Here is a 27,150-nt window from a genome sequence, read left to right as displayed (position 1 = left end):
CATAGAAGTTAAATAAGCAGGGTGACAATACACAGCCTTGACGTACTCCTTTCCCAATTCTGAACTAGTCTATTGTTTCATGTCCGGTGCTAACTGCTGCTCCTTGTTCTGCACACGGGCTTCTCAGGAAGCAGATAAAGTGGTCTGGTATTACCATCTCATTAGGAATATTCCACAGTTTGCCGTCATTCATGTAGTCATAGGCTTTAGCATAGTCAATGAAGTGGAAGTAGATGTTTTTTTGGAATTCCCTTGCTTTTTCTATGATCCAGCATATGCTGGCAATTTGATCTCTGATTCCTCTGCCTTTTCTAAATCCAGCTTATACATCTAGAATTGTCAGTTCAAGTACTGCTGAAGCCTAGTTTGAAAGATTTTGAGCATAATCTTGCTGGCATGTGAAATGAGTGCAACTGTATGATAATTTGAACATTCTCTGACATTGCCCTTCCTTGGGATTAGAATGAAAACTGACCTTTTTCCAGTCCTGTGGCCAATGCTGTTTTCCAAATGTGCTACCATAATGAGTGCAGCACTTTAATAGCATCTTCTTTTAGGATTTGAAATAGCTCAACTGAATTTCATCACCTCCATTAGCTTTGTTGATAGTAATGCTTCCTAATGTCCACTTGACGTCACACTCCAGGATGTCTGGCTCTAGATGAGTGACCACACCACTGTTAAGACGTCTATATATAGAAAACAGAAGTTTAACTTTAAACTTGTTCTTTACAATTAAAAAGTACACATGCATGATTCAAAATTTCAAACAGTACAAGAAGGTACATAGTGAGAAAGCAGGCTTATGGAACACCTATTTCCCACCCGTACCCAAGTACCAACAGTTTCTTGAATATCACTCCCCAAAAATGTACATACATTATGCTTCTGTGTTGAAAAAGATACTACCAAGTGATTCTTTTTCTTTTCACCTAATGCTGCTACTTATGGCATGATTTATTAGTTTTCCTATGCAGAATTCCTGTCCACTTCCACATGCCTCTCCTGTCTGGGCTGTAACCAGGGCCTGGGTGCCAGCTGGTAGAGGCCACAGCTGTTGAAAACCCTAGCAACGCCTCCATCTCTCGGACCATCTCCTCACACAGTCTTGATTTCTTTTCTCCCAGCACTGGAGACTTCCCCAACTCTTTCCTTTCAATAGGGAAGAGTATACTGACAAGCTCTTCTTAAAGGCTGGTAGGTGCTAGACTAAACCATTTACTTGACTATACATTAAGTTTGGGTGTCCAGCATTTCTAGGTCTACTGCTTATTTTGTGTTCTGCAGTTGCCACTGCAGAGTTAGGTTGGCAGTGACTTCAAGATCTGTGCAGCCCCAGGCAAAGTGAAAGCCACCACTCATTCACCTTTCCAAGCAAGACAGAGGACGAGATGGCTGGATGATGGCATCATCGACTCAATGGACATGAGTCTGAGCAAACTCAGGGAGATAGTGAAGGACAGGGAAGCCTGGAGTGCATGCTGCAGTCCATGGGGTCACAGAGTCGGACACGACCGCGCGATCGAAAAACAACCTGATTAGTATTCACAGTCTCTCAATACAGCATTCCAGACAAGAACTCCCAAGTGACCACAAATGACCGGTAAGATAACACTCTCCCACATTTAGGTTAAAGCCCAGAAGAGGCAAATTTCATTTTTCCACAGTGACATGTCTTTCTCATTATAAACAAAGCAATTCAACTATTTTGCTCTTATTACCTTTTCTGGGTTTTTTTAAAACTTGATTTTTGATGGATATAATATTGTTAACTTGTTCCCCAATTATGAAGTTTGTTTTATTAATTATCTGATGCTTTCAAGTGTAATATTAACCATCTCTAGAGTTTAATTACTGAGTTCTCATATCTAATCCAAATAAATCTATTTCAGTAATCGATCTGTGATCAGGGCTTGCTGAGTTGATTGGGTGAATTTATCTGTGATCTCATTGGTAAAATACAGTACAGAGACAAACATTTATAAGAGAATGAGGTGGGGTAGTTCTACTTGCTGTGAAATAATATTATGCATTTTTATTTCTTATAAGGATGTATACTTTTAGTTTATTGGAAGTATATAACTAATCATCAAATATACCCTGGATTCTTAATATTAGAGGATAATGTCTCAACCTAAAAAGGTGAATAAAATTTGTTTATATTTTAGTGTAATTGAAATGGAAACAGATCTACATGACAGGAGGATATTAATTAAGTTTTAGAAGGAGGCCCATTGTCTATAGAATCCTGGTTTATTTAGAGCCCTCGTTTACATTATAGGGGAACTGCCTCTGCAAAGCACTTCCCAAAAAGTTACTGAGTCTGAGTCTCAAAAAAAGACTGAGTCTGACCGTTGTCAACAGCTGGAAGAGCTGGGCTTTGGAATTAATCACTGCTGAATGTGTTACTAGCTGCATAATACTGAGTAAGTTATTGATCTTTAAAAGTCTCAGTTTCCTCACCTGTAAGAAGGAAGTAACATCTCCTAACCTGCAAGAATGACGTCATCAAGATTAGAAATAGGTTTAAAAGAATTTCAAGACAAAGATTTTTTTGGTTACTTATGAAGTTGCTGCCTCTCATGTTTTTGCTAGAACTGAAGCTGAGAACGCAGTATTGCACAGGCCTACGTGGGGGAAGTGACTCCAAAGTTAATTAGCAAGATGTCTACAGACTATGGAGTAGCTTCCTTCTTATCTGGTTTGGCTCTCTGATCCAGGCTCTGAAACCCAGAAATTGGCTTGTTCTTTCCAGGTGGACGTGATTCACCAAATGCTGATCCTTGGGGATCTATGCATAAAACATTTCTTTCATTCTGTCACTGGGTGTCCATTGAGGCTTCCCTGCTGCTCTGGCACCTACGACAGTAAATGCTGTCACTATGCTTTATTCTCTTTTTAGCTTTTTTCACTACTGGAAATTACATTCTAAGCTGATAGGTTAACTTGCTCATTATTTGCCTCCACCGTTAAAAATATAGATTCTATGAGGGAAGACGATTTGTCTCTCTTTTTTTACCATGTGATCCTTGGTGCCTAGAAGAGTGGCTGGAATGTACAGTGATTTGATTTCAACAAATAATTTGTTAAGTGAATAAATGATTTAAATAACTGCACTCACTCTGTGCAGCTGAACATAAAACTCAGCTCTGATTCAAGTACTACTAAATAATTCACTCAAAAATACTATTGGGCAATGTTGATTTTACCGAACATTTTGTATGGGAAATGAAGATAGGGTTTATATTGGCATTCTTCGTTAAAAATTGCTCAACCTCACCCACAACAAAAAGAATATAAATTAAAACTGCACTCAGAAGCTTCAGGAGGAACAAGAACTTCTTTGGGAGATGGGGGAGGCGGAGTGGAGAGTGGCAAGTCTTTATGTGGGAGTGAAGCAGTGCATGAGACGTTTACACACAGGGAATGATCAATTAGGGAAATCTGTAACGATAACACACAGGGAATGATCAATTAGGGAAATCTGTAAGGATAACAAGAGCTAGCTTCTCACTGTCAGAGAAGGGAATTAAAAACATGCAAAGGGAGAAAAATAAAATCGATCCCGTGGTGTCAGGTAAGAATTGAAAGCATGGTATAGACTCATAATTTTCACTATAGAAGTAAATAAACAAACATAGATGTGGATATGTGTCTGTTCAGGTGGCCTAGGAACAGAGACACCCCAATAGGGAGAAGCACACCTAGCACCAGATCTTAACTTCTATACACCACTCTCTGCTCAAAGCTTCCTTGAAGAAATCAGTAATTCCAAGTCTGGGTCAGAAAAAGTACAATGTGGCCCTGGAACATCTCTTTGAATCAGAAAACAAGGGAATGCTCACAGAATGATAGAAGGAAGTCAAAAGGACAGAGAAGCCCACTTGAAGGAGCACCCACTCATCAAATCTAGGGTAATCTGACCAATGATATAAATAATGACGGTAACAGATTATGATCTATTGAATATAATAGAAACCAATGAGTTCACAATAATTAAAAGAAACAATAAAAAGAAATTCTAATATTGAAAGAGATATTTACATAATTTCAAAAGGACCCTACCCAAAGACATTAGCAATTGCAAAAGGAAAAGATTAAATTTACAATGGAGAATCCTGGCAGCCACATCTTCAATCAGATGACCAGAATGAACATCATCATTAACGCAGTAACTCAAAATTATACACCATCTGATAGGTTACAATGAGAACACAGCGTTGCTTCTGTGATATCCCTGCCAAAGATGTGTTATCTGAGTTGAGTCAAAAGGAAACATCAGGCAAACCCAAATTAAGAGAAATTTTACAAAATATCTGGCCTTTCAGCATCATGAAAGGTAAAGAAAGCGGAAGGAACCATTTCAGATTGAAAAAGGTTAAAGAGGCCCAGCAGCTAAGCACGACACATGATTCTTACTGGATATTTTTTCTATAAAGGACACATTATGGATAATAAGCTAAACAAATGGAATCTGAGGGTTAGATGGTAGTTATGTAGCAAAGCTAATGCCCTGAGATTGATGGTTTTATTTTGGTTATAAAAAGAATGTACTTGTTTGTAAAATATATACCTAAGGTTTTCCAGAGTGCAGGAGTATCATGTCAGCAACTCACTATTAAATAGGAAAAAAAAAAAACTTTTCTATAAGTTTGAGATAGTTTGAAGTTTTTTAAAAATTGAACTTGATAAAAAAAAAAAAAAAACCCTAGACAACAAGATGCTATTTGTTACTTACCAGGCTTGTGGAAATGTAAAAATCTGACATACACTGCATTGGCAAAACTTTGGAAAAACAAGGGCTTTCATTTACTTCTGTTGGGAGTATAAATTGGTATAACTCCTTAGGAGGGAAATGTAGCAAAGTCAATCAAAAATTCCAACTGCATATATGTTTTCCAACAATACCAACACTGGGAATTCTTTCTGTGGGTATCTTTGTGCTAATGCAAAATAAGTTCTATATGAAACGGCATGCTAAGTTGCTTCAGTTCAGTTCAGTCGTGTCTGACTCTTAGCAACCCCATAGGCTGCAGCCTACCAGGCTCCTCCGTCCATGGGATTTTCCAGGCAAGAGTACTGGAGTGGGGTGCCACTGCCTTCTCCGGATGTACTCTGCATATAAGTTAAATAAGCAGGGTGACAATGTACAGCCTTGACGTACTCCTTTTCCTATTTGGAACCAGTCTGTTGTTCCATATGCAGCTCTAACTGTTGCTTCCTGACCTGCATACAGGTTTCTCAAGAGGCAGGTCAGGTGGTCTGGTATTCCCATCTCTTTCAGAATTTTTCACAGTTTATTGTGATCCACACAAAGGCTTTGGCATAGTCAATAAAGCAGAAATAGATGTTTTTCTGGAATGCTCTTGCTTTTTTGATGATCCAGCGGATGTTGGCAATTTGATCTCTGATTCCTCTGCCTTTTCTAAAACCAGCTTGAACATCTGGAAGTTCACAGTTCACGTATTGCTGAAGCCTGGCTTGGAGAATTTAGAGCATTACTTTACAAGCATGTGAGATGAGGGCAAATGTGTGGTAGTTTGAGCATTCTTTGGCATTGCCCTTCTTAGGGATTGGAATGAAAACTGACCCTTTCCAGTCCTGTGGCCACTGCTGAGTTTTCCAAATTTGCTTGCATGTGGAGTGCAGCACTTTCACAGCGTCATCTTTTAGGATCTGAAATAGCTCAGCTGGAATTCCACTAGCTTTGTTCACAGTGATGCTGCCTAAGGCCCACTTGACCTCACATTCCAGGATGTCTGGCTCTAGTTGCTTCAGTCATGTGCAACTCTGTGCAACCCCATGGACTGTAGCCCACCAGGCTCCTCTGTCCACGGGATTCTCCAGGCATGAATACAGGAGTGGGTTGCCATTTTCTTCTCCAGGGAATCTTCCCAATCCAGGGATCAAACCTGCATCTCCTATGTCCCCTGCACTGGCAGGCAGGTTCTTAACCACTAGCGCCACCTGGGAAGCCCCAACCTCTATGTAAGTTTACTCAATATTATAAATTCAAACAACTAGAAATAACCCAATGTCCACAAATAGGTTAGGTTAATTATGATATATCAATAAAATGGAATGCAGCAGGACAATAAAAAGAATCATAAAGTTCTCTATGTGGTGACAAGAAAGATGTGCAGAACATATTTGTTGTTGTGCATGCATGCTCAGTCATGTCTGACTCTTTGTGATCCTGGAGGACTGTAGCCTGCCAGGCTCCTCTGTCCATGGGATTTTCCAGGCAAGAATACTGGAGTGGGTTGCCACTTCCTCCTCCAGGAGATCTTCCAGTCCCAGGGACTGAACCCACATCTCCTGCATTGGCAGGTGGATTCTTTACCACTGATCCTCCTGGGAAGTCCATTCAAAATACATAGTACAGTGAAAAAAAAAATTAAGGTACCAAACAATGTAATAACCTATATTTGGTGTTAAAAAAAGCAGATGAGGAAGATAAAAATCAATATTCATATTTGTTTTTATGTATATAAAGAAATTTGCAAGCTTACATTTAAAAAAAAAAAAAAAAACAGTTGTCTCCTGGTGGAGAGAGGGGTGAACACTAAGGGACCAGGCTATTAATGAAACTTTATGGTCCATGTTTTTATACTTGTGTTGAAACATGGGTTTCTATCTTCTATTTGAAAAATTAATTTTAAAAATCTCTTTATTAACATGCTTGTTTTTCAAAGTTTCTCTTAAACCAAGTGGCTGCTTTCCTTTATTCCCTCTCTAAAGGCCCAACAAACTGGTTCCTCACTGCCCCCAGCATTCCTCAGGATCTCTTATTCCATTCTCCTCATAAATACTCCCAGACTCAGCCCTCTCCTTAATACTACCTGCAAATCTGCTTACCAACTCTTTAGGGAAGTGACCAAGACAAAGGGCCCTATGTGGGAAGCCAAGTACTAGCAACTATTCCCCAGCAGTTTGTCAAAGCATTTTTAAAAATACATCCATTGTTTGCTCAGGAGCCGCTCTAAGGAATGGGATTTCTTCCACCTCATGAAGAACTCACTCACCCACCCACTAATGGTGCCCTCTGTCCACACAAGCAGCATCACCTTCCCTGTGACTTTCTCCTGCTCTTCATTTTGGGGGGCTGATATGCATAGGCCACCATCCTTCTTATCCAACACTGGACTAAGTTAAATCTGTATTAGGCCAAAGGTTCTGCCCAAATTTGGAGAAAACACTTAAGAACCAGTCAAAACTAGGATTTGGGGCTCAAACTCAAAATGAGAAGGATAAACAAATCCTGTCCAAATGGGATCTAGTTTTGACATATTTTCCTGCTTCCTCATTAAAGCCAAATGTTTGAATAGATTCCAAATTACTTCTGATGAAACTCGCTGCAATATTTTGCCTTTTTAAAAAAAGCAGAGGAACCTATATGTACAAATTGTCAATAGATTTATTTCAGGGCATGGTAATTTTCAGTGCGGTTGTCACAGGATACCATGAATCTCTAGCATAGATGGCCCAACAAGCTCTAGTCTCTGATGGACTGACACATTTGGTCCCTGGGCCACACATATAACAAAGACTTGTGGGAGCCACAACTGGAGAGAATCCTCTCTCACATAATTCTTCACCATTATTTTTCTCCCTGCCAAGGATACAGGGGAGCCAGGGAAAAAGACTCCATGATATCGTGGATCAGTTAACACCAACACTGGAAAAAGTAAAGTCCTCTGACTTGATCACATTTCAAAACAATTCTCACAATCTCAAACATTTCAGCAAGACTCTAGGAATCTACTGGAGGTGTTATCCCATTGGATTTCCACAAGGTGAAGTGGCTATAACTTATCCCTATTCTCTAAGTCAGGAAATGAAGACCCAGAGATGATCACTGAATCTCCCCAGATCACACAGCTAGGAAGGAACAAGGCTGTGACATGCCTGAATTAGGGTTACCTTCAATGATCTCAGAGTAAATCTCTGATTATCACGTTTAATAATTCTATCAGTGATGGGGATTTCTAAATTCAAATGAGTTTAAAGTTTTATGAGGCTATTTAATGCCTTGAGAAGACAGTCTGCAGAAGCTGGGAATTCCAGAAAATAGGAGCTAAAAAGGTTAATTTATTCTGAGAGAAGGATGATTACTATAAGGTAAGATTACCTATCTCTAATTAACCTAGTCCATTATTGAATTTTTAACAAGAAAGATATGGATAGCAGAACTGTCACTCAGAAAAGAATTCAGCTGAGAAAGTCTGAAGACAGTACCACTCTGGGAATGATAATCATTATATTTGTTAGCCACTGGGAATGCTTAAAATCATCTTCATATTTAAGCCAGAACCTAAAATACTTCCATATTCAAACCTCTCTTAAGGGGACTATGGGGTGCAAGATTAACAAATACATTTTAACACCTACTTAAATTTTTTAAATTGTCTTTCAAAGGTCTTAAATGAAGATCTATTTCTTTTTTAATTGATGCTGATTCTGCTTATTATATTGAAAGCCCTTCTAATAAAAATAGTTAAACATTGTCACTGAGCTGTATTTTTCACTGACCAATGATTTAATAATAGGCCTAACTCCTCTCCCTCACTGTCACCTGCCATATTCCAATAGGAAGCCAGAAAAAACAACTATATTATTATTCGTAAGTAATATTTCTGATGACTGGAGAATCAATGCCATTTTAAACACAGCTAACTAAAAATCTGAGGCACCGAAAAGATCTGGTTTGCCATAACTTATGGGCTAGAGTTCGCATGTTTTTCTTATCATTGTAAACTGCAGTATCAACTAAGAATAAAGGTTACTATTCAGTTTTATAACAGAATGTTGAATTGGATTTTTCCTGTTGTCTTGAAATTAGTTATTCTCACTGAAAAGTGATAACAAAAAGGCACAAGGATTTCATGCTTTTAAAGGCCTCTCCAACTACTAGGGTCCAAAGTCTCCCAAAGGACATCCTCAGAGGCATAGTAACCATCTCTGCTCCTCCTAACCGATAACTCAGTCCTAGGTGGCCAGAAAAATATTTCCCCTCAAGCCTCTGAAAGCCGTCCCTGGTGACTCAATAAAGAATCCACTTGCAATGCAAGAGACCAGGGTTTGATCCCTAGGTCAGGACGATCCCCTGGAGAAGGAAATGGCAACCCACTCCAGTATTCCTGCTTGGAAATCCCATGGACAGAGAACAGAGTCTGGCAGGCTACATTCCATGGGGTTACAAGAGTTGGACACAACTTAGAGACTAAACCACTACCAACCACCAACCCCCTGAAGCCAAGTGAATGAGGAATTTCAATGGAACACAGAATGTGAGTGCTGGCAAGGAGCAAAGATTGAAAGCCTGCTACTTGGCTGAAGACTTGTAGAGTCGGGAACCAACCTGATGCCTGCCTTCAAAGTGCAGTGAGTCCCATGAGGAAATCTGGGGAAGAATTTGACGTCTTCTGGAATTTGGGAACATATCTGAACACCAAAGATTGTGCCTGTCTTTTGAAAGACAAGGACTTGCTGGCTGAGCCCAGGAAAGTGGAATAAAAAGAGACTATGTTATAGAGAACTTAAAAAGAAGGTGAGGAAGTCTCCAACCTATTCCAGGTTTCCTCATCTTTCGAAGGGTGCAGAGAAGGACTTGCATGGCTGACACCTAGTGTGCATACATGCTAAGTCGCTAAGTCATATCTGACTCTTTGCGACCCCATGGACTGTAGCCCACCAGACTCCTCTGTCCATGAGATTCTCCAGGCAAGAATACTGGAATGGGTTGCCATGCCCTTCTCCAGGGGATCTTCCCGACCCAGGGATCAAACCCGCGTCTCTTACGTCTCCTGCATTGGCAGGCAGGTTCTTTACCAATAGTGCCACCTGGAAGCCCTTGACACCTTAGGAAGGAATATAGAGAAGAGAGGAAATATGGTTGGGACGTGGATCAAAGGCAAGACTACGGGAAGACATAAATGCTCCCTCTGGAGGTCATCCTCAGTGATGTGATAGCCCAAGGTAAAGCTAAACAACTCTAAAAATTGAACAAAGTTGTGAGGAGACCACCACATCCTCAGAGGCCACAAGCAGCAACAGAACCAGGCACGGTCTTGTGGGGAGGAGCTCTCTTCATCTCCAGTGGCACCCCCTGCCATCTCTCATATTCTTCCTTCCTTCCCCCACCCTCCACACAAAGGAGTTAGATGATAGCAGAGGGAATTGAAAGGATTATATTTGAATCAGATTCGAGATTGGATTTTTACACAGGAGTGAGATTAGACTGGTTTGGCTTTGTTTTTTTAATAACTGAAAGTGATGAGAAAGTTTTGGAATGTACCCAAGAAATTGTCTTGGGAGATTCTATATAGCACTACTGGGAATTGTGATTGGAGAAAAATAAAAACATCACTGTGTTAATATCCACAAAGTACAGTCTATTCAATAAACTGTTTACACTTAAATGTTGACTTTTGAAAGTAGGCTGGGAGGGGTTGTTTTGAGAGGAAGAAGGTTACACACTGTCTCAAGAATAATGGACAATGAAAAGAACAATGATAATGAAAACAAGTCAGTTCGTAAATGTAGGGATTATGGAAAGAGGTTTTAGAAAAAAAAATCATATAATATTTTATTGTATAAGTTGAATGTAATAGTTACCTATGTCTTTTCCAAAAGGGGACATTTTTATTAAAATCAACCTTGGTACTGACTTCAAAGTTCTCAATGCACTGTTTTGTACTTTAACTTATGAGCAAGAGAACAAACTCTCATTATGTGCTTCATATCCACAGTGTACATGACGGACCTGAACCACAGAAAATATCCAAACCATGATTTTCAAATCAATCTATCACCTTCTACCAACTTCTCCCCTTTGTTGTCATATCTTGCTCACTGATTCGCAGTCACTAAAGATATAGGAAAGGGCGGTAGTTTTAATTATTTTTATAATGTAGATTTATTATTTGTGATTAAAAAAATAAAAGTTAAAAAATATATTTTATCTTCTTCCTTTCTGTATCAAATCATGCTTTATCCTATATAAATCCAACACCACACAAGCAGTCTACTACTGCTAAACATGTTTCTGCTGCCACAGCATGCATTCTCTTCCTTCAATTAACAGCACACTTGTTTTCTTTTGAGGAACTACCCATATCCCAAATAGGGAAAGGAGGACATCGAGGCTATATTTTGTCACCCTGCTTATCTAACTTATATGCAGAGTACATCATGCAAAATGCCAGGCTTGATAAATCATGAGCTAGAATCAAGATTGCCAGAAGAAATATCAACAACCTCAAACATGCAGATGATACCACTCTAATGGCAAAAGCAAAGAGGAACCAAAGAGCCTCTTGATGAGGATGAAAAAGGAGAGTGAAAAGTCTGGCTTAAAACTCAACATTCAAAAAATGAAGATCATGGCATCCAAGTGCATTACTTCATAGACAATAGATGAGGAAACAGTGGCAGATTTTATTTTCTTGGACTTCAAAATCACTTTGGATGGTGACCACAGCCATGAAATTACGAGATGCTTGCTCCTTGGAAGAAAAGCTATCACAAGCCTAGACAGCATATTAAAAAGCAGAGACATCACTTTGCCAACAAAGGTCCATCTAATCAAAACGATGGTTGTTCCTTTAGTCATGTACAGATGGAAGAACTGGACCATAAAGAAGGCTGAGTGCTGAAGAACTGATGCATTCAAATTGCAGTGCTGGAGAAGACTCTTCAGAGTCCCTTGGACAGCAAGGAGATTGAACCAGTCAACCCTAAAGGAAATTAACCCTGAATATTAATTGGAAGGACTGATGCTGAAGCTGAAACTCCAATACTTTCCCCACCTGATGCAAAAAGCTAGCTCACTGGAAAAGACCCTGATGCTGCGAAAGAAGGAGAAGGGGGTGACAAAGAATGAGATGGTTGGATGGCATCACTGACTCAATGGACATGAGTTTGAGCAAACTCCAGGAGATAGTCAAGGACAGGGAAGTCTTACATGTTGCAGTCCATGGGGTTGCAAAGAATCAGACACAACTTAGCAACTGAACAACAACAACAAATATATATAAATAGCTGGGACTTCCCTGGTGACCCGGGGGTTGAGAATCTGCCCTGCAATTCAGGGGACACGGGTTCAATCCCTGGTTGGGGAACTAAGATCCCACATGCTTTGGAGCATCTGAGTCTAAGAGTTGCAACTACAGCCCCAATGCCATGCCACAACTAAGACCAGTTGAAGCCAAAAATAAATTAATTAATTAAATTTTTAAAAAATAGCCAACAAGGACATACTATATAGCACAGGGAACTATGCTTAATATCTTATAATAACCTATAATGGGAAAGAATTCAAATCTACATAATCATATATATAAAATTGAATCACTTTGCTGTACACCTCAAACTAATACAACATTGTAAATCAACTATATTTCAATAAATTTTTTAAAAGAACTCTTCAACATTCAGTATTTATTTCCTTCATGTCAGGCTCTCTCTAGTCAGTATCTTCAACTTGCACCATGTCTATTTAACTATTTAACTGATAAAAACTGCCTTCTCCACTCCTATTACTAGGACTGCTGAGAAAATACTACAACTGTTCAGGCTAGCGTCTTCATTCATTTTCAGTTTCTATTTTCAATTAGACTTGCCATACCACTCAGAAATCTTCCTGTGTTTTTGCTCATTTCAGTTCTCTTTTTCTACAGTGATTTTAGAACTCTCTCTACTTTACTCAAATCTCCAACCAAATCCCTCCTCAACAATCTCCAAAAAAGAAAGTAAAAGCCATAGGATGGAAATTCACTCCCCTTCCAGGTGGCAAACTCTCAAAGAAATCTGTATTAAACCCATTCTTCCCTCCCATTCTTTGCTGGAGTGGAAAAAGAGTCTTGTACTTTAATCCTTAGGATTATGTTCTAGGTCTTATTCTTCTCTACCTTCTGGGAGAAGTAGCTTTGTCAATTATCTCTGTCTCTTCTATATCTTTAACCTCACCCTCCAAATGGGCATCTTACAAAAAACAATTCTTTCCTGAAGGAGTCACCTTTCAGCTACTGTCCTTAACTCACTCACAACTAAATTCAAATCGTCTTATATCTGCCCTGCTTGTGGAAGGAAGGACACTGAAGGACATCTATGCAGGGGGCAGTCTGATGTGGAGGTCTGAGCCCATGCAGAAGAGAACATCTTTATGAGAGAAGGGATGGCAGTGGAAAGGAGAGATTCATTACATACAGGGAGAATGAATAAACAAGTAAATCTAAGAAAGCCAATGGGAGCCACGTTTCTCATCATGAAAGAAGGGAGTACCATATATAGAAAGGAAGAAAATCAGAAGAAACTCTGAGGTGAGAGATTAGAACTGATGGGATCAGTATACATTCATGGCCAGACAGACAGATAAAACACAAAGGTGTGTATCTACATTCCTATATACATGCATATTTATCTTAATCTCTTCGCTGAGACAGGCTTCAAGTACCATACTCCAAAAGCAAAGAGCATACCTAATGCACAGATCCTGTCTTCTAAATATTATTCTCTGCTAAAAAGACTCAGGTCTAAAATAGCTAATTCCAGAGCTAGGGGAGGGAAAGTACAAGATGAACTTGTTAATATCTTGTGCTAGAAAGAAAGTAGTCAAAAAGTGATGGAAAAATGCAAGAGACACAGAAGCTACCTGGAAGGAGTTCTCACTAGCTAAATTGGGAACAATGTGAACACCAAGATAAATAATGATAGTAATAAATTAAGGCTAAATAGAACTGTGGTGTTGGAGAAGACTCTGGAGAGTCCCTTGGACTGCAAGGAGATCAAACCAGTGAATTCTAAAGGTAATCAACTATGAATATTCATTGGAAGGACTGATGCTGAAGCTGAAGCTCCAATACTTTGGCCACCTGATGTGAAGAACTGACTCACTGGAAAAGACACTGATGCTGCCAAAGACTGAAGGCAGGAGGAGAAGGGGACGACAGAGGACAAAATGATTGGATGGCATCACCAACTCAATGGACATGAGTTTGAGCAAGCTCTGGGAGATGGTAAAGGAAGAGAAGTTTGGCATGCTGCAGTGCATGGGGTTGCAAATAGTCGGACACGACTGAGCAACTGAACAAAAACAACAAAGAACTATAAATGTGTGTATTGAAAGCTTAATGACCAACGATATACATGCAAACTCTCAAAGAACTTCCCCACAAAATATTAACTACCCAAAGAAAAAAAAACTCAATTGCTGAGAATCTTGACAGACACATCCTTAATCAAGTAACCATTAGTAATGGGTCAAATCAAAATTGTTTATCATCTAACAGGATTCAATGAGAAGAAAACAGCATCACTTCTGAGGTATTTCTGTCAAAATCTAATAATTTAGCTTTTTTAAACTAAACCACAGAAACATAGTGACTATTTCCTCAACTCTCTCAAGAATGGTTCATAACAGTTTTGGTGTATTGAGAGAAGTTAATTTTTTCATACAATAGATGCTTTAGGATGTTATAGCTAAATTCTCTTCTAGAACCCAGAATGAAAAAGGCCCAGAGGTACAGTCCGTAAAAGAACTGATCTAGAACTTTCATAATGTCAAGGTCATTAAAAACCAGGAAAAGATTGTGTTGCTGCTCCCACCTGAAGGACACTAAAAAGTCATGACAACTATACGCAACAGGTGATTTTGAACTATATCTTTTTGTTCTAAAGTATAGTATTAAGACAACAAACTTGACTGGGATTTGATGGTAGTCAATGTAGAATGTCAATGACCTGATTTCCACAGTTGTGTTATGTCTATAAAAGCAAAAATCCTTACTTATAGGAAACACACAGTAAAGGATTTAGGGGTAGTAAACCAGCACACAGACAAATTACTTCCCAATGGTTCAGGAAAGAAAGTCTTTGTACTTTTTAGTGCCTATAAATTCTCTATCAATTTGTCATTGCTTCAAAATTGTAAAAATCAAAAAAATTCTAAATGAACAAATATAAAACTAAACAAATACAAATTCACTGTCACCCTTAGTCCTTCTCATGTTCCTCATTTCAGTGAATGGCTGCACCATTCATTAATCAAGTTGACTAAGCTAGTGTCATCCGTTACTCTCCTTCCCTCGGTTACATGTCCAATTAATATGTCTCCCACGGAACCCACATCCAATCACACATCAAGCTCCAGTGATTCTACACCCTGAATATATCTTGATCCTAATTCATTTCTCTCTACTTCTCTGAGTTCTGGCCAGCATCCTCTCTCTCCTGCATTACTAAACGTCAGTCTCCTAAAATAAGCTCAAACCTCCTTCAATGCATTTCCCACACATCAGTCTGAGTTATTCTATCACTAAAACACAAATCTGATCACGTTATTTTCCCTTAAAAACCCTTAGGTACTCTTTATTGCTCCTAAAGTCCAAACTCCCTATGTTATCATACATCCTGGTTTGCCCAGAGTGGTTTTCATTTCTGTTGTACCGAAACAGACATTAGTGGCCTCCTTTTCATTCTCAAGTGTCCCAACCAGGACAATCAATACTGTATGTGTGCTCAGTCATGTCCAACTCTTTGCAGGAAGTGAAGAGGAATTAAAGAGCATTTTGATGAAGGTGAAAGAGTACAGTGAAAAAGCTGCCTTAAAACTCAACATTCAAAAAACGAAGATAATGGTATCAAATCCCATCATTTCATGGCAAATAGATGGGGAAATATGGGAACAGTGACAGACTTTATTTTCTTGGGCTTCAAAATCACTGCAGCCATGAAATTAAAAGATGCTTGCTCCTTGGAAGAAAAGCTATCACAAACCTAGACAGCATATTAAAAAGCAGAGACATCACTTTGGCAACAAAGGTCCATATAGTCAAAACTATAGTTTTTCCGATAGTCATGTATGATTGGGATAACTGGACCATAAAGAAGAAAAGGGTGAGTGCTGAAGAATGTATAGTCAAAGCTATGGTTTTTCCGATAGTCATGTATGGATGGGATAACTGGACCATAAAGAAGAAAAGGCTAAGTGCTGAAGAATTGATGCTTTCAAATTGTGGTACTGGAGAAGAATATTGAGAGTCCCTTGGACTGCAAGGAGATTAAACCGTCAATCCTAAAGGAAATCAACCCTGAATATTCATTGGAAGGACTGGTGCTGAAGCTTAAGCTCCAATAATTCGACTACCTGATTCGAAGAGCTGACTCATTGGAAGAGACACTGGTGATGGAAAAGACCAAAGGCAGGTGAAGGGGACAACAGAAGATGAAATGGTTGGATGCCATCACTGACTCAATAGACATGAGTTTGAGCAAACTCTGGGAGATGGTGAAGAACAGGGAAGCCTGGCGTGCTGCAGTTCATGGGGTTGCACAGAGACAGACACGAGTTAGCAACTGAACAACTGTATTGGCAGGCGAGTTCCTTACCACTAGTGCCACCGAGGAAGCCCCGACAATAATTGACATACATAACACATCCTCACTGTAAGGCTCTGAAAAGCTGGCCTCTGTTTACTTCTGTAGCTTGATCATTAAGCATTCCCCCAATTTTCTTCTCCTCGCTAGTGAATCTCAACTCTTCTGGAAAGTTCTGCCTAAGCACTGGATCAGAATTCACTACCTTTGCTAGATGCTCCCTAACACTATACTAATCCTATTAGCAACTCTTTGTATTGCATACATATCTCTAGTATAACTATTTGTTTATATTACCTCTTAAACTGTATTTCTGTACAGATAACTCTGCTATTGACAGTGCAACCTTGAGCAAGTTGCTCTTGAGCAAGATTATTTCTTAACACAAATATAACAAGTCTCTATGATAGAGTTCTCTTTAATTTTATTTCCTTTTTTTTTTTTTTTTTTTTTTTAAGAAAACACATGTCTTTACAGAAAGTTATCTTCTGGGAAACGAGATAACACCAAAAAAGGATTAGCTCTTCTCAGGAAGGGGTATTTCTTTCCTCTCTGTTCTAGTGAGTATAGACATGTTCCCACAGCAAATTCTTCATATATGTAATGTAGCAAATATAGTGCATAGATACACTTTAAACCTATTTGGGAGCCAAATGTATAAATTTGTGGAAAACAATGTTTTCAATCACTTAAAAGAGTTGTTTATTAACAACTAAATATTATTTTGGGAAAGAAAGCCCTACTGAAATAAAAAAGAATAACAATTCAACAACAACAATTAATGAGTCCTATACTGACAGATTAAACATTGAATATGACATTTAAAAGTCTTTTGAATTTCATAACTGTGAAGAAAAATATGTAGGTATTTTGAAGCTACCTTACAGTGTGTCTTTTATAAATTTTAAGCTAAACATTATGGCTTCTAGAAGTGAAAATTCAAAATTACAAGACTGTATATTTCTATTCATTGACTACACTCTAAATTTAACTGTCATTGTTTTATCTTTGTTAATTGTACAGTTTAATCATAGATACCTTTTGTTTAGTAAAGCATGTAATACAATAACCACATCCCTAAAGCTTTCCATTATTAAAGGAAAGTAATTCATATTATCAGAGTTAAATTTATACAAACAAATTTAATCCACAGCACTAACCATTGCTCAAGCTTTCTGATATCTTGTGGATATCTGGAATGTCACATCTTGAGTCATAAATGCATAAATATCTGCTTCTCATAGCAAACACTGTGTCATATTCCACTTAATTATTTCACATCTTTAAAAATAAAAAACATATTTAAAAGTATAGTTCACCCTTGAGCAACATGGGTTTGAACTGCATGGATAGGTGGACTTTTTTCACTGAATACATACTACAGGCTAGGCAATCTGAGTTTGTCTGAGGTTGGCTGAATCAGAGGCTGCAGAACCTTGGATTTCAAGAAACCTAGGAAATGCAGGACTGACTGTAAAGTTATACACACAGGGGAGGGGGGAGGTTGTCTGTAGCCCTCAAGGTCAAGGGTCAACAGTATATGTAAAATCATTTTAAAATTATATGTATTTTTAACGACTAGGGTTTCATATAACTGTTGAATTTACCAAACCTATGAATAAATGTTGGTCTTCAGAAGTGCTTTTAGTGATTTTAATTTCTAAGATTGATATCATCTCTACATAACCTAAATATATGCAGCAAATAAAATACTGTATAATTGAAACCTTTGAAATAAACCTGTTGCCTACTCGCAAATCTGTTCAGAATACTTTATTAAATGTCAGCTGTGAAACTGTGTCAAGAATGCAGGTAAACAATATTACAAGTTTCATTTAACATTCCTAAATTTTTACAATCTGGTATTTTGCTCTGCTATGGCACACAACTGCATTTTTTCCTAAGCAATCAAAAGCAAGCCAGAAGACTTTGTTCATCAGTTGTAAATAATGTAATATAACTAGAAAAATGCCCTAAGAGGATATACCATTAATAATCATATTTTAATATAATTATTACTTTATAACCACAAAACTTTAGCAAAGACTAGTAATCCTTACTTGCTTTAACTGGTATTGGATAATACATCATGATAGTGACTGTGCGGCAATCAGCATATATTTATAAAATGATGGTTTGAAACTTAAATCTTATTTTTAATTCTTCAGTCTCATGTGGTTGTCTAGAAAAACTTCCCATAAGATTCTACAATCTTACAATGGAAAACTGCTTAAAGATAACACTCCATTATCAATTGATCACATATCAGTAAATATTTATTGAGTGTGTATCATGTGCCAGGCACTATGCTAAGTGCTGAAGATATAAAAATTACTAACACTTGAGCACTAGATAAGACATGGAGTGTGCCCTTGAGAGGCCTGGAGTACTGTAGAGGAGAAAATTAATGTACAAACTATATGAAAAATTGTTAAGGAATAGTGTTTTTATAAGGCGTTGTGTACCAAGAAGAGAAATACATAATCCAAGCTAGCAGAGCAGAGGATGGTGACAGGAGCCTTCTGGAAGGAGGAACTGATAAATAAGCCTGCTGACTTGCTTGTAGTATGGCCTAGTAACAGCACAGGTTCAAATCCTAGCATCATCTTTTACCAGCTGTATAAGTTTGGACAACTTACTTTATCATTCCGAGCTTGTTTCCTTGATTATCAAGTGGATATAACAGTATTTACCTCATCGGGCTGTTAAGAGGACCAAATAAGAGTAGAAAGCACGTAAGATATACTTGTATTCTGGCTGTTATAAAGATAATCTCTTTCTCACACCCCACTCAGCGTACAAGCTGGTAGTTTCTAGACTTCTTCGCCAATGTATGCATGTCCCACACCCCTATAGAAGAAAAACCCACTCCATCGTCACCCCTGTCTTCTGATATCAGCCAGGTTTTCCAGTCTCCTGAAAAGCTGGCCTGACCTGTGGTCATTACCAGACATGCCTGCACCACATTCATTCTTTGAACATGAGTCTGACCACTGACGCATCTCTGGACTGCCTGTCCCCCACCACTTTCCTCTCCTTCACCGTCCCCCACATTCACCAGGAGACACATCTCTTGGCCTTCACCCCCACACTACTCTCTGATGGGTCTTTCTTACCAGTGTTTTGAAAATTTTTATGCATTTCACTTTATCAGCTTTGCCCTCTATTAGCCACCATGTCTCCAAGCCAGTAGCCAATGTTTATTTCATTTGGAGTTATCATTATTGCAGAGACAGGAAAAAAAAAAAAAAATGTGATTAGAACACAAAATCATCAAGGTTTGTGAGACTGAGGAAGGCTAGTGCTAGAAAAAGAGCTAACAATTGGGCCTGTTGTTCTTTCCTGCATTATTCTCTTTAGGATCATGACTCTGTTTCACAATCCAGGCTGATAATCTTCCACTGGCCACGCCATCTATCAAGTGACTTTTTCTAAAAGATTTTCTGCTCTATTTGCAGAAAGACCTATGGGAGCAGCAGGGCTCAATTCTCACACATTCACCTTTTTGAGGCCTTTTACCCAATTTCACCAAAAAAAGATTCAAATGATAGCAGGAAATAATAATAAATAACAAATTAAAGTTAAAAGATATTTTCCTATTCAAGGGACTCATGATAGATATAAAGTGTTTATTTCTAAGAGTGCAAAACATATGATTTAGGTATTATAACTATTGAGCAAATGGATATCTGGGGGCTTCCCAGGTGGTGCAGTGGTAAAGAATCCACCTGCCGATGCAGGAGACATAAAAGATGTGGGTTCAATCCCTGGGTTGGGAAGATTCCCTGGAGAAGGAAAACGACAACTTGCTCCAATATTCTAGCCTAGAAAATTTCACAAAAAGAGGAGTCTGGTGGGCTGTAGTCCATGGTATCACAGAGTCGGACATGACCGAGAACACAATCACACAGAAGGGTATCCACTTTAGCTTCCAAATTTTGTTTTTAACCTATACCTTACAAAATTGTTTTGGCTTTATCAAAGCATCACTCCTACTTTCTAAAAACCAAGACAGACTATATTATTTTAATTTGCAAATTAGCTATAATTTAATTCCGTTCCTCGCTTTGGATACTTCACTCTGGGCATCTTTACAACAAGGTGTATACCACCATGCCAACAAAATCCCTCATGTATGTTTCAAAGTCCAAAATATTTTTTTAATCAGATATTCTGCAGCAAAATAATCGGAAATTCTTAAATGAGCACAAAAATGTTACAACAAGTTGAGGCAGAAAATTATGGTTGCCTCATGTTTCCACTGAAATGTACTAATTTAAGAAGTTTATACATTAAAAAAGACATTTACGTTACAAAAATAACAAATATAATGCTAATATAATGCTGATAATCCACATAAGAATTTACTAGGTCATAGATTGAATGTGTGATTTTAAGGTTTAGCTATCACCTAAACTGTTTCCAGATCCTGAAATAAAAGGTCACTTGAAATTCTTAAAATTCTGGAGACAGTGAGTGCTCAGGAAACTTCTAAACTTAAATTGCCCCTTCTCCTCACAGCTTATCACACTGAATACTTCCTTCATCACAATTATTTCTTCAATGTGGTAGCAAGTAAAATTCCCCAACAACAGAAATGACAGTAACATGAAAACTGAGCTGATTATAGATGGGTCGGAAGAAAGAATTCTCTCTTATAGTTTTTAAATTATGATAATAATAATTAACAGTAAATAAATAAATAAAACAGTAAATAAAGCAGAAGGCAAACCTTTGGAAAATGCTTCCATTAAACAGTATTGAGAAGGTAGTGGCAGTAAGTAACAAGTTTGGGGGTTTTTTTAATCATTCATAATGATCCTCGACATTAAAAGGAAAAAATATAGATAACTAGAAAGGCAAAATACTTCAACTAAGATACTTAATATGAAATCCCAGTTGGCCCAATATAAATTTGATGTAAAAAAATGGAGAACTGGGTCCTTTCAGTTAATACTTTGCCACCAAAACTCAACATACATCAGAAAATATTAGTTATTATAATTAGAATTCTTTTATCTGCATTACAAAATGATGTGCCTGGTCAAAAACCATAAAATAGTTCGGAAAAGATTTTAACATTTCTGATCCTTCTTCTAGGCCTGATGCCACTTGAGCCTGGATGAATAAACTTTTTCAACTCATCTAATTTAGCAGGTCCTAAGTATTATAGTTTCATGGCTACAATCACCATCTGCAGTGATTCTAGATAGCATATTAAAAAGCAGAGACATTACTTTCCCAACAAAGGTCCGTCTGGTCATGGCTATGGTTTTTCCAGTGGTCATGTATGGATGTGAGAGTTGGACTGTGAAGAAAGCTGAGTGCCAAAAAATTGATGCTTTTGAACTATGGTGTTGGAGAAGACTCTTGAGAGTCCCTTGGACTGCAAGGAGATCCAACCAGTCCATCCTAAAGGAGATCAGTCCTGGCTGTTCATTGGAAGGACTGATGCTGAAGCTGAAACTCCAATATTTTGGCTACCTCATGCGAAGAGGTGAGTCATTGGAAAAGACCCTGATGCTGGGAGGGATTGGGGGCAGGAGGAGAAGAGGACGACAGAGGATGAGATGGTTGGATGGCATCACCGACTCGATGGACATGGGTTTGAGTAAACTACGGGAGTTGGTGATGGACAGGGAGGCCTGGCGTGCTGCGGTTCACGGGGTCACAAAGAGTCGGACATGACTGAGCAACTGAACTGAACTGAAGTATTACAAACTAAGCAAGCAGACTATACTCTTGGAGCCACTAATCAAATCTGTTGTCAAAATATTCTACTGGACTCAACAGCAAAAAAAAAACAAACAGCCTGATTAAAAAAATGGGCAGAGGATCTGAATAGATATTTTTCCAAAGAAGACATACAGATGGCCAACAGGCAGATGAAAAGATGTTCAACATCACTATCAAGAAAGGCAAACAAAAACCACAATGACATATCACCCCACACCCATCAGTATGGCTATTATCAAAGAGACACAAAATAACAAATGTTATAGAGGACACAGAAAAGGGAAACTTCATACACTATTGGTGGAACTGTAAACTGGTGCAGACACAGTGGAAAACAGGAGGGCGATTCCTCAAAAAACTAAGAATAGAACTACTGTATGACTCAGCTATTCTACTTCTGGGTATTTACTTGAAGAACCACTAACCTGAAAACATACGTGTACCCTGATGTTCACTGCAGCATTGTTTATAATAGCCAAAATATGAGTACAACCTAAGTGTCCGTAGACGAATGAATGGATAAAGGTGTGTTATACATAGGAAGCATATAATTAGCTATATGAAAATGAAATTCAGCCATCTGCAATGACAGAGAATATTATGTTCTCCATCTGAATGAACCTGGAGAATATTATGCTAAGTGAAATATGTGCTGTGAGTGCTCAGTCGTGTCCAACTCTTTGTGACCCCATGGACTGGAGCCCACCAGGCTGCTCTGTCCTTGGGATTCTCCAGGAAAGAACATGGACTGGGCTGCCATCTCTTTCTTCACGGGATCTTCCCGACCCAGGGAGCAAACCTGCATCTCCTGCAAGTCTCCTGCAATGGCAGGAAGGTTCTTTACCACTGAGCCACCTAGGAAGTCAAGTGAAGTAAGTCAAACGAAGAAAGATAAACATCTTACGCTTTCACTCATAAGTAGAGTATAAAAAGAAAAAACAAGTGAACCAAAAAATAAAATGAAAATAAACTCAGATACAGAGATAAGATCAGATCTGATCTTACCAGAGGGGAAGGCAGTTGGAAGGTGGGTAAGAACAGGGAAGGGAATGATGATGAATGTGAATGGTAACTAGACTTGTGGTGGGGATTATTTTGTAGTGTGTACAGATGTCGAATTATAATGCTGTTATACCTAACACTTACGTTCCTTCTTTTTAAAGTTTAAAAACTGTACTTGATAAGAAGCACTGTAATTGCTTAACTGGTAACACTTTTATTTTTTAGATGTACAGCTCGATGGAAATGTACCAAAATGTTAACAGTGGCATCTCTGGGTGAATAGAATACTTATGAATGATTTTACATTAAATCAAAAATAAGATTAAATGGCATTCACATAATACATATCACACTATTTCTTAATGATGGCAAACAGAAACCAAATTTGGTACTGAATTTTATCACAAAATCCATAAGACATTAAAACATTTATTAAGTAAAAAGAATGTAACAAACATACCATATAATTAGCTAATATAAAAAGCAAGTCTTACTCATTTTGCCGATACTACGTATAGCAAATCTTACCTCTGATCTCCACATCAAAGTCAAATTTGTTGCAGCCTGAAGATGTTAGCATTAAGCCACAGTTGCAAAATCTTGAAATGCAGAGTTAAGACTCAAAAAACAAACAAACAAAATCTCCCTTAGTTCTACAGCACTCGAGCCTGTCAGGTGTAAGATAAAATAAGGAGTAAGCATGGATTTCATATTTCTCCTTAAGAAACAGGTTCTGATGGCTGATACAGGTTTTCTTACAACCACACAACAAGACATTCAGTTGAGATGCCTTGCTTTTAATGATACTCAGCATTTTGATATTATACATGGAAAACTCCAGACTCTGCAGTAATTTTGACATATAGCCTCAATATTATAGATCTTAAAAGCAATTATCATTTGTCTATTATTGACACAGTTGTTGAGCTTGAGTTTAAAACTTTACACAGTAAAGTGGAACAGCCATGGAATTTAAAATCCAAGAAGGGACTTCCCTGGTGGCCCAGTGGTTAAGACTCCATGCTTCCAATGTAGGGCGCACAGGTTCAATCCCTGGTCAGGGAACTAAGATCCCACACGCCATGAAGCCAGGCAAAAAAAAAAAAAAAAAAAAATCCAAGAAATAAATACCATAAGAAGAGATTCCTACACAAGTTCAGAAGAAGCTATAAAAGGGGGAGGAGGAACTGGTTATTCTGCCTAGTCAGAATTTTACTCAGCTGTTCCGAGTGAATCTAGTAGAGGGGTTAGAAGAAGGGAAAGGAGACAACACAGCAGTGGGATGTTTTTCTGGGCACAGAAAAGCAGCCTGTAACTCTATTTCGGCAACTGTGAGACAAGTTAACAGTGCGAACAGAAGATGTACTTGACAGGAGTAAAGAGAGTTAGCAGAGTAGGAGGAGACGGCATATGAGACTTGGCTAGGGTGCAGTAGGAAGGAGTCTTGCTGGTAAAGATGAATAGCTTAAATGTAACACAAAACACAATTAGGGCCCAGTGCAGCAAGTCCAGAAGCCTGAGACAAAGGCTACAGTACAACATTTCAAGCTGTCCAAAGGGTAGATATTGAGATGAGGGGTCTTAAAAGGGGAAGGTTATAAAAGTCAGGAGACAAAACATTAAAACTTAGTCCTAAGTGTTTTCACAGAAATGAAAACACAAGCAGGGATTAAGAGGTGCCAGAGTTGTTCATTTGTTGTTTGTTCTCGATGGTTTTATAGCTTGAATAAACAGGAGGAGGAAAACAAAACTCAAAAAGTAAACTCAAGTTTAGGTGTTTAAGAAATAATCACATGACTGAATCCAAAGAGAATAAAGGTTATAATTAGGGTAAGTGAGTAGGACCTTGAGTCAAAGTGATAGGGGTAAGAATTTCTTTGCAACTTGTCAGTTACTAAAGCATGTAGGAAGACACTGTAAAAAGAAAATAGAGAGAAGCAGAAAAATAATGACGAGAATGATTTGTAATATCCTAAAAGCGTCACACAGAAGGAATAATGTAATATAATGACAGGATTGAATCATTTAATGGGCTAAAACAATTTTACAAAATACAATTCTTCAGAATTCTTTTTGGTTAAATGGAATTCTAGTTGTCTTAATTTAAACAGCTGACTTATTTTTTCAGAAATAAGTTATACTCCAACTAAAGAGAGATTTTAGTAAAGAGTAAAGAGGTTTTAGGAAAGGAGAAATTTTACTAAAAATTCTGAAGAATTCAACCATTGTTCACTGGCCCTTAATAAATTAAAATAACTTTGGTACTAAGGGCCTCACCATAAACTTCACTTTTAAATCCACGCCCAAAGTCATCTGAACACTAGATATACAGTTTGACTTTACTGCTAAACTAACACAAATTCCCCACTTTTACCACTAGGTGGCAAGAAAAACCCAAATAGTATCAGTTATCAAGGCCAGTACAAGATCCCAAGTACTTGAACAACTAGAAAAGCCACCAGGTGTCATCCAAGAGGTAAAAAAGACTACTCCTCCCCACCACTGAAATACACGAATTCATAGTTTTAAGCAAAACCATCTAAGCTCTATCGGAGATAAATGTCCAGCCTATTAACTGTCAAAATAGTTTGCATATTTATATTCCATGTAAGCAATTTATTAATGCTCTTGACTCCAAAATGCTGCCTTTCAACTAAAGGCAACAAATAAAATTTAGTTTCTGGATTAAAAAAAAAACAACAGCAAGACCAATGAGCCCAACAGGTCATGATTTAGAGCTTCATCCTATCTAAATACACTGCACAAAATAATTTAAAGTGGTTTACACACAAAAATCTGCCAAAGAGTATTTGGTTATGTATACATAATTTGAGATTCATATTCTTTTCTCCCCATTTCTCTCTTACAGGTAATTTCATTGACTCCATACAATCTAGATAATTTTATGCTGTTAAGCCTTGCTTCCCAGTGTGATACACCAAAGCACTCCAATTTGTTACCAAAACATTCTCAACAGACAAATGTACTTGCCCTTAAGATAGATGTATTATGCGAATTATTATGTTGAACAGTCCAAAGCTGAAAATTAAAATTAAAGCTTCACAGAATTAAGTCCTAGTTATATAACAAATCATTCTTTTTAAAAAAAAAAAAAAAAACCATCCTCTGGGCTTCACTAACTTCTAACAATGATTTTTCAACGCTGCTGTAAACATTGTGTCAGCTAAAACACTATGTCATGCTGCCTTTTATAAGGTGGTACTTTTTTAGGCCAAATCCTATTCTTAACCCTCTGGACACAGGAATTGCAATCATGTCATACCCCGCAAATCTAGCTGTAGGTGGTGTCTCAAAAAAAGGATGGCTTCTTCTTTCGAGGAAGTGGTCAAACCTTTTTCCCCTGGTGTCACCAAGCAGACATCTTGGTTGTTTTTCATTGCTATCAAATTAAGAGATGGAGGAGAAAGCAAAATATAATGATTAAATTATAGATGCTTCTCTTCCTTACTCCTTATTGCAATCTCTTTTAAGGTTTCGACTGGGTCATTTCCACCCTGCCTACAAGGCACTGGTCTTTTTAAAAAAAAAAAAAAACCCAAGCCAAGAATGCTCTTGTCTACTGAACATTATCTCTTCTCTGGTTTTTATTACATTTTCTTTTGAAATTGGTTAAGATTATGCTCAGCGACCAGCCCTTGCCCAACCGGTTTCTCCCCTTCCCCCATCTCTCTACACACATCACTTTTTCCTCCTCCCATCCAGGCAGTGGGCAAAACTCTGCAGTGCCGGGAACGCACGCTTCGGGCCGGTCACTTAGCAGTTTTATCCTTACTGGCCTTTGCAAACAGCTCCCCACCCAAACCTTGTCCCCCGGTGGCCCCCTCGGCCATCATCTTTCTACTAGAGTGTGCTCGGTAAGGGACTCCGGCTAGCACATCGAGGGTTTACGGTAGCCTGCCTACCAATAGGAGGCCACAATGCAGAGAAGTCTGGTTCAGCCTCCCGGCAGCCCCAGTGTCTTCCTCCCGTGGCTTACACCTACTGTACCCGCGAGCGAGCAAAAGAGCCAGGGAG

The 27,150-nt window shown here is 38.3% G+C and overlaps 1 long non-coding RNA gene across 1 annotated transcript; it reads right to left on the bottom strand.

Moving 5' to 3' along the window:
• Positions 1–355: 355 nt before the first annotated feature.
• On the bottom strand, positions 356–27,131 carry LOC133062679 (uncharacterized). Its single transcript, XR_009694228.1, has 4 exons — positions 27,039–27,131; positions 26,399–26,515; positions 23,644–23,783; positions 356–689 (listed from the first exon to the last, which is right to left on the bottom strand). It is a non-coding gene; the product is annotated as an uncharacterized LOC133062679 (long non-coding RNA).
• Positions 27,132–27,150: the final 19 nt, after the last annotated feature.

This window comes from Dama dama, chromosome 9 (genome assembly GCF_033118175.1).
Source record: "Dama dama isolate Ldn47 chromosome 9, ASM3311817v1, whole genome shotgun sequence".
Lineage (NCBI taxonomy): Eukaryota > Metazoa > Chordata > Mammalia > Artiodactyla > Cervidae > Dama > Dama dama.
Note: the sequence above shows the minus strand (reverse complement) of the source record. Positions and strands in the feature narration are given on the sequence as shown.